We start from the raw sequence: 9,320 nt of genomic DNA, 5'->3' as shown, positions 1-9,320 counted from the left end.
TGGCGTGTTCCAGCTCTGAAACAAATGACATTTAACCAGCCGGTCTGTAAGGTTCCTCGTTATCTACATGGTGAGCGATCGGAACGGAGAAGCAGACCTCTCCTCAGAGCAACTGATGAATTAGTTGTTGGGTTTCCTCGACAGCCTGGATTTATAAGAGCACAATTCTAACATAATTTATTAGATCTATAAACAGACAGATCCGATGTTTTTACTGAGATTACATCTTGTCACCCTCAGATATTGTGTCACTGACAGCCCTGTTATAATTTAATTTTATTATTCTGATAAGGTGTTGTTTCCGGGGGCTTTTTCAATTTATTTATTTATTTTTTTTCCCCCCTGAGAAGACATTTTTGTTTTTAGCTGGAAAGGAATCAGAAAATTTTATGCCGGTTGTGTCTGGTGGCCACCCAAGCAGCTTTTCCGGTTAGTGACTGCGAGCGTCTCAAGGGTAGGAATGAAGGTGTGGCATGAGCTAGTGTAGGGTCCCTGGCCTGGGGGACCCACAAGTACATGCAGGGTACGGTGGGCCTGTGGGGGTGGGAGGGGCTTCCATTCACAGAAACACCAGGCAATGATATCATGACCTCCTTCCCTAGAGTTCCTCACCTTTGCCAACCCCTGTCCAGGCCCACCCATCAGCCCAGGACACAGGCAAATTCACCCCAGATGCAGTCACCATTCACCCGAGATTGACTGAAGCTGGGATGGTGGGAGAAGGTCTGGCTATCTGGCCGAGGGAGCTTTCGCAGAACTGCGCTAAGCCCATAGCCCCGTGCTGACCACGTAAAAGGAGAGATGTGCGTGCCCACTCTCAAAGGCTCTGAATGACCAAGACCTTCCAGTAAAGAAACAGTGGCCGTCCCAAGAACTGCAGAGGAAAATGAGTCCAAGAGCTGTGGGTCCAGTCCAACTGGCATACGATGCTGGGGAAATGCCCCCCTTAGAGGCAATCAGATAGGGGTTTATGCCTGTTCAGTAGCTGTGACCTTGGGCCTTCCATAGCTGAAATACAGGGGGAATGATACCTGCCTCACAAGTCCCGGTGAGAATAAAATGAGATAATGAAGACAGTGACATTTTAGAAGTTAAAGCACTGTGCCTAAGTGAAGGGTATATTTATTAGCAATAACATCTCTAAGCTCTATTTTTTTCATCGGGGAGAGATATATAACTTTAGTATTGTTATTGTTTTATAATAATAATCGACAGTCCGCTTTACATTTTACCAGGTGCTTACATGTCTTGTAAGGTGACGTGAGCTCATTTTATTCCTCCTCATTATACGGTGAGGGTGGGTGACTTTGTTGTCCCCATTTTGTGGAGGAAGAAACGGGCTCACGGGAGATACCTGCAGTTACTCAACTAGTTACAGGGTTTTAAGTCGCAACTGAGCAGCCCTACACCCATGACTTTGCACTTCTGATGAAGTCGGGGCTCTCTCCGCTCTGAAAGCCTGCTCATTCAGGGTTCCGACGGGGCTGAGCCCGGCTCGGAGGACAATCAGAACCAAAGTTGGTCACCTGCTCCCCGATCTCAGGAACGCAACTACATACAGCTTGCTCGTTGAAGAGTTGATTTGGGTCAATTCACAGGGAGCCTGGGGTGGGGGTGCTCTAGGACTTCAGCACCATTTGCTTTCAGGGCCAGCTTCCGTCCTCAAAGCCGGAGGCAATTCTTGGAGTCTTTCACAAAGCCCTCCGTGCCTCATGGGGAGAGAGGAAATTAATATCAGACGTGGCAGAGTCTGAGTGGCAGCTTCGTAACAGGCTTGAACCCCGACCTCTCGGCTACAGCTGGGAACGGCTCAGTCAAGCACGTCATTGACTCCCGGGGCCCTGGAACCTGAGATGTGCATGTGGGCCTGGAGGTCATTCAGTCCAGCCCCCTCATTTTACAGTTGAGGAGGCTATATCCCAGCGAGGGCAAGGGGCTCATCCAAGGTCAGACGGTGGGTCGGGGGACAAAATCAGGGCCGGAACCAGGTCTCCTGGTTCAACCTCTTTCCAACATGGGGTGCCCCATCAGGCACACTCTATCGTTGGATGTTTTTCTGAGGTCCAGTAAAACACAAGGCCCATCGAAACACCAACTACTCAATACGCGGCCTGCACATACTCGTTAAGGAATTGCTGCACAGCAGTGGGCTCTTAAGCAGGAGGGAGGCATTCACCCTGTGACCCTTCATCACCCTAGCCTTGAACTTCTTGCCTCACCCCACCAGGAGATCCAGCCTAATCTCCCTCTCCCACTCACCACCGGCTCCTCCTCAAGACTCAGTGTCACGATGTGCTGATTTTCTGGATTGCTTCTCTATTCTCATTAAAATTTTCCTTCCGGACGCTCCTGTCTCCCACCATGCTAGTGAACATTTTCCAGTCTCACCTGATCCTCAGGACACCCTCCTAGTAGCTGGAGGGGGACAAAAGCAAAGCTTCCAAAATATAATTTCAGCTCCAATATCCCATCCTCAGAGAAGCCTCCCTTCACCCCAGCCACCTCCACCAAAGACCAAATCCATTTCCAACATCCTCGGCCAACTAGCTCTGACAGTTTGTGACAAGACATCGTCGGTGCGATTTCTTGATGAGCATGTGCCTCCCCCATTAGAGTGAGCTCCGAGAGGCCAGGCTATTGCGGGCCCTGTTTGCTGCGATATTGCCAGAGCTCAGTATGTGGGGCAGGTGCTCAATAAACACCTGCTCAATGAAGGAGACATAACAACAAAGCACATCCCTGCCCACCCACCCCAAAGAGAGTCCGCCTCAGTAGATGGGGAATTCTGGCTGCCCTTGGGGAGTCCAAAGAGGATGCACCTCTGAGCCAAAGAATCCCTCTTCGGGGGGTCGGCTTGGCTGACACAGAGCACAGAGAGCAAAGAGATAGCACCCTGTCCCTGCTGGCCCCCATCCCTAAGGATGAGTGTCTCCAATTGTCCCCAGCCAAAAGGATGCCCCACGTAGGGATAGGGGCAGGGGTCACCCAGGGATGTCTACAGCAAGATGCTCCCTCCTGCCTGCTTCCCAAGATTGCTCAAGCTTGCTGGGGCCCCTGCTTGGAACCTGGCAGCCTGTCAAGGTATAAAAGGTATGAAGCAAAAAAGGCTCAGCAGCCTGGTCTTGTGGGTCAGCCAGGGACAAGGCCAGCCACCATGGGAAGCAGGAAGAGAGGTCCCATGAGGCCCCTCTGGAGCCTGTCTTTGGATCCAGAGGGAGAAACCATGAGCCCTGGGGCCTAGCACAGAGGCTGTGTCTAGATACTGCTGGTACCTGATCAGCAGAAACTTCTCAGAGGAAGCAAAACAGCACCTACAGCCACTGTTCTTTGGAAACAGCTGGCCCGGGTCCCAGAGGATCTAATTGGACTCACAGTCTGGTCAAGAGAGGAAGGGATGGCTCATGCCTCCAACCTGGCCATCTTCAGCAATAGGGGTTACTGGGAAAATTTTGCTGAGGACGCAAGTACAACGTCATTGAGAAGGATGCTACCAGATCGGCCCCCTAGGACAGTATTGTCTGAAAAAACAGAATGCAAGCCCCATATGTCAGGTTTAAATGTGTCAGTAGACACATTTTTTTATAAAGTGAAAAGTGATATATCCTATTTAACCCAGATATATCTAAAATACTAACATTTCGACGTGTAAGCAAAATAAAAAAAAATGTTAAGATATTTTATGCTCTTTTTTGAAATGTGGTGAATGTGTGACTACACTCACTGGGTGGCTCGTTTTGGGCTAGCCGTATTTTAAGGGGTCAGCAGCCTCCTCTGGCTGGCGGCTACTACATATGGGATAACATAGCTCTAGAAGGTCAAGCCAGGCTTCAGCTTGACGGTCCTTTCTGGAAAGTGGGCTATCTCAAGGTTATCAGGCGTCTGAAGGCACCAAAAGTAAAATGCAGACCTGCAAAGGAGGTGCAGAGATAAGGGATTTCAGGGAGTGCCAGAAAGTGCTCACTCAGACCCGAGATTCCCTGAGCCAACAGAACCAGGCTTTTGCAGGGTTCCAGCGGAACTTTTCTGGCTGGGGGCACCCTGGAGCTGCAGCCTCCGTGGCTGCCCTCCGGAAATTCTTTGCTTTCAGCCTGGGAAATGGGGCTGTTTGAAACCGATCCAGGTTTTCAGCGGCCTGGTCCCTGCGGCCCATCTGCCAAGCACCAGGAGCGAGGCAGATGCTGGAAACACATCTGTCAACCTGCCCTGATGGTTTCTGGCACATCCCCCAGCTTTTCAGATACTGTGTCCCCCATCCTGGAAGAAGTCACGCTCACAGGGCTTAACAGTTCCTGCCCCACCCCCACCCTCACCCCCACCCCGTCGGAGGGCATCCCGGGCACCTTTAGAGTTGGCTGCAACAGAGGGCGGTCCCCCTCTCTAGGGTACAGATTCCTCAGTCTGCTCTGCTGCTTTGCTGGTGCCCACTGCTCCAACAAGCCCCCTCTGAGGTGGCGAGTGGGGTGCAGACCCTAGAGGGTCACAGACACAGTGAACAACTCTCGGAAGGGGCTGCGTGTGTTTCAGTCCTGCAAATCCCAACATGGAGCAGGGCTGGCACCTGCGTGGCCAGAGGCCACACCCTTTCTGCCTCCATTTTCTCTTCTAAAATACAAGTTGTATTGAAGATGAGATGAGAATACGCAAATAAAGATGCTGACAGTCAGCATTCATCAGCTTCTGGGTAGGACAAGACAGAGCGTTAACAGAAGCTCCGTGAGCCACGGTGAGATCAGGGCTTCTTTCCAGGTTGGGGGGTCAGTTGCCCCCTCTCCTGGCCAGTTCGAGTCACCATCATCGGAAGTTCCTAGATGATCTCAGCACAATGTACATTGTAGGGAAATTTGGTCAGCCTGGTTGTGCATATCTGGGTGTATTTTATATGTCAAAAAATCTTCCGGGACTAGACAGCCTAAAGCTGTCTGATTCTCCTCCAACCACGCCAACCCCCAGATCACGGCCAGCCTGGCACGGGTGCTCGGTTACTATGCCTAATCAAACAGGTGAAGGAAAGGCAGGGAGAAGGGAGGGACAAAGAGAGAAAAGTGAAGAACATTTGGTCAGGGGCAAGGGAGAGCCACAAGGAGATAGCAGTTGAGGGGGAAGATGAGGCACAGAATAATTGTACCTGCTACCCCAGCCCTAGGTCTGTGCATCCCCTCGGCCTCCTCCTCCCAGGGGGCAATTTGGTGGCTTGGCACAGTGGGCTGGGCACGCTGGCTAGAGCTCAGTGCCTTTGGCTAACTCTCCATGTTTCTTCTTGAACCATCAAGGAGTTTGCACGTCAGCTAAACACAGTACCATATGTGGAAATACTCATTCTGATACCCATGTTCTCCTTATAAAAGCACGTTGTTTTATGTGTGGGCAGAAGAACTCATTGTAAACTGTTAAATATGATGTAAATGCTAATTTCTCTGCATCGCCCCGTAAAGGAACGCCCTGTGAAGTGCATCTCGGGGAAGGGCCATAAAAGAAAATGGTCAAAATAAATTAGGGAGGAACGCGGGTGGTAGCATACGGTGTGTGTTTTGCCAACACGCAGCCGTGAGTCCCTCTCCACGCTCTGGCCTCAACAAGAGAGGATTTGCATAACTGCGGCGACAGATGCCACCGCTTCCCAGCGGCCACCCGGCCTTGACAACTTTCGGGAAACAGTCTGCCAGGATTTGCTTCAAACAAAAACATTTTTTTTTTAATCGCCAAGCATTTCTTCCTTTTGCAATTCTTCTTCTTTTTTTTAATGTGTATTTATTTTTGAGAGAGAGAGACAGAGCGCAAGCAAGGGAGGGGCAGAGTGAGAGGGAGACACAGAAGCTGAAGCAGCCTCCAGACCGTCAGCACAGAGCCCGACACGGGGCTCAACACGGGGCTCAAATTCACAAACCGTGAGATCACGACCTGATTCAAAGTCGGACACTTAACCAACGGAGCCACCCAAACGCCCCTGCAATTCCTAATACAAATATGTTTTTTAAGTGCTTTAGATTTCAGTCCTGAAAAGAAGAGGCACAAATGGAAGGCTGGGGGTGCGCCTTCTATAATTGGCGCCTTAGAAAGTATCCTAGGGTTTGCGTTTGTTCCCCCAGGCTTGCAGTCAACACCCACCTTCTCTAAAAACTTCAAATGCGTTTTGGCCACATTCAAAGGGAGAACGCGGTATAATGAGAATGCATGACAGGTGTCCTCCCATGGCTCTTCGTTCACCGAACCCAGCTCTGGATTTTAACCACAACGCAGATTCCGTCACACACACACACACACACACAAATTAGAATCCCGGGGTCACGCAGCTATTTGTGGAATGGATATTAGTACATTCTTTGCAAATGCATGATGTATGAACTGTATATATTTCTTTGATAAATTGTTTTTAAATATTTCCTCCTTTTTATTAATTGAAGAGGAGCCTCATGTATCAATGCCATTTCTTCCTGTTTTTCACATAAATTATTTTCTTGCAATGTTCGTTTGTATTATTATTGCCGATATTAAGGGAAAGACTTTTTTTGCCTTGTAAACAAGATTTTGCTTACAGCTAAATGAAAAGAAGTGAAGTTAATCACATTGAAATAATAGGTTTAAAAAGGTAATTCAGTGGTATTGGAATGAAGTTTAATCTTCAGCAATAGAAGCCGTGCTGAGAGACACAGCAGAAAAGCCTGTTCTGTAATTAAATGGTATTTATCATTGGCAGGTCAGCCCTGCTGGGTGAGAGGCACCAGGTCTCCGCAGGGAAGGGAAAGGCAGCTGGAGCAGACAGAAAGGACCCAGAGCAGAGCCTGGGGACTCCAGAGTGGGCTGGGAAGGAGAGCCAGGTGTAGATAATACCTCCTGGGAACAGGCTTCACCACCCCGCCCGTGTGTATCTCAGCTCACAGCAAGGAGTCCGACAAAATGGGAAGAGCACCCTCCAGAAGGGACCCACCCCACAACCTCCCTGGTCAGCTCAGAATTGAGAGAGACCCGGAATCCAATCATTCCTTCAGGGACAAAATGAGAAAAAATGATACATTAAGCTCCCGGGGCTATCACAGCTAGTCACCCAGGATGTGATGAGCCATGTCCCACGCATGGCAGTGTAGCAATAATCAGTACTACCAGCGTGCTGAGCTTCCAGATCGCAGGCAAAGCCAGCACAGGTTGAGAATCTCCAGCCTGACAAGAAGGCTAGAATCTCAGACAGATGGTTCTCAGGCAGCCTTCTGCCGATGTAGGCAAACCCATCAACACAGTATCAACCCTTGTGTAAGCTGAGGGCATCCAGCCTGCAGCAGAGAAGGCCGAGGTGGGATTTCAAGACGGTCCTCGGGGTGCTTGGCTGGCTCAATCAGAAGACCATGCAACTCCTGATCTCGAGGTCATAAGTTCGAGTCCCATGATGGGTGTAGAGATTCCTTAAAAAGTAAATACAACTTGAAAAACAAAACAAAACAAAAAAAGATGGTTGTCAAACAAATCTCGGCAAATATGGTGAAACCCAGGACCAAAGCAAGTCATTAGGTTGGACCTTATCCCTGATTTCTCTTTGCAGAGCTGATCTCCTCCTAGACTGGGGGATCAGAGTCCCCAGAGAGCTTGGCGAGGCTAAGACAATGCCTTCTATAATTTGGGCCCAGGTTCAGATCCTGAATCTACCGCTTGCAAAGGCGTGATGGTGGACAAGCAAGCATCCAAAAATGGGAGAAAGTGACAGTGGCTGGTGGTGATGAGGATGAAGTTAGATAATTCAGGGACAACAGTCCTTACTCTTTCAAAGGCCAAAACTACAGCTTGTTGCTAGTTGGTGGCTCTTTCCTTGAGGCCTTTTGACTCAAACTCCACTTCATCCATGAAATTCTCACACCATTGCCCTTTCGAGAGACCAAAAGATCTAGCAAAGGCTGACTGGTTTGAGGAAGGACCTTCCAGTTTTTAACTCTGATGTGTCTGTTGGTCAGGACATTTGCTGACAGGGGATTCGAGCATTCCTGAAGCTGCCTTCAAGGATTCCTTTTCAACCAGGCCTATTCGATGTCTGTGGGTCCCTGGGGCTCATGTGCTGTCACAAGATGCCTTAAAATCAACCTAGTCCTCCACTGGCCCATGTGTCCTCCCAGAAAATATACCAGAACATTCTTTAGCATCAGAACAGCTGCATCTGGCACTGCTCCAGCCTTCATCTCCAAGAAGCTCGAATTCGGCCCCTTTATTACCATTCCCATTTTTATTAGTGTTCCGGAGCAAAGCGTCTGCAGCTAAAGTTATTGAATTTTCACTAAAACCTAAATACATGCACGACCCTTCTGTACTTTCATGTTCAAAAAGGTACAGACTTCCAACTGCTGTCTCCTGCCTCTGCCCGTGTCTTTCCTCATTACAGGCTGTGGTCCAAAACCAATACGGATTAAATAAATATCCCACTGAGAACCGCACTTGGGAGAATTGTCTCATTACCGTACAGATGTGGGCTATCTCCAAACAGCACCAACATCTTGTATTTTATTTTATATTAAAAAAAAAAGAAAGAAATTAAAATCCAAACAGTATCCAGGAAGGAAGTGTTTGCACGGGTGAATGTTTGATTTCATTTTTCTCCCAGCATGCCCTTTTCTTTTATCCCATAATGGCTCTTCTCAGTTAATCTGTCTTGAAAACCCGCAGGTAGAGATGTTTATTGATACAAGCCCTACGTGCAACTCGGTTTACAGAGACCATTGAACGTGCATGTAGTAAATTTCGCTTGATGTCTCCTTATTAATGCAATTCCACTCTGAACATTTCAACAGAAAGAGGTTTTGCCAGATGGGGGATAAGTCTTACGTTATAGACATATATGGAAGAAAACATTTGGTTTCCATTCTGAACGACTGATCCAGGCTGTCCCAATGACTGCATTTTTCAGGGCAGGTCACCAAATTCAACATCAATTACTCTGCCTTTTAGCAGAGCTTAAGAGAAAAAAAAAAGTTGTTGTTGTTTAAATCACCAAAATTTCATAAAAACATTTCAGCCTCCCATGTCGTACAAACAACAACAAATTACTTTCATAATTTCACAAAAGCAACTTTCACCATGGTTCGCACAGAAACATCCTGTACCCTGAAACCACAAATCCAACTTCCCGGCAGCTGGTAAACGTGAATCCCCAACATAATGCCCACAGAAGTTTGTTCCCTTCGACCCACCCAGGATCCAATGTTGGTGGACAGAAAAGCGGGGCAGAGGAACTTACACTTCCTTTATGCAGATTGTGGAGAAATATAGCGGGGAGACATGCACTCTACAAGGCCTTGATGGTCCATCTGTGGAACTGCAATAGGAAATCAATGGCTAAGTCCAGA

Source organism: Felis catus, chromosome A3, assembly GCF_018350175.1.
Source record: "Felis catus isolate Fca126 chromosome A3, F.catus_Fca126_mat1.0, whole genome shotgun sequence".
Taxonomy (NCBI): Eukaryota; Metazoa; Chordata; class Mammalia; order Carnivora; family Felidae; genus Felis; species Felis catus.
Note: the sequence above shows the minus strand (reverse complement) of the source record.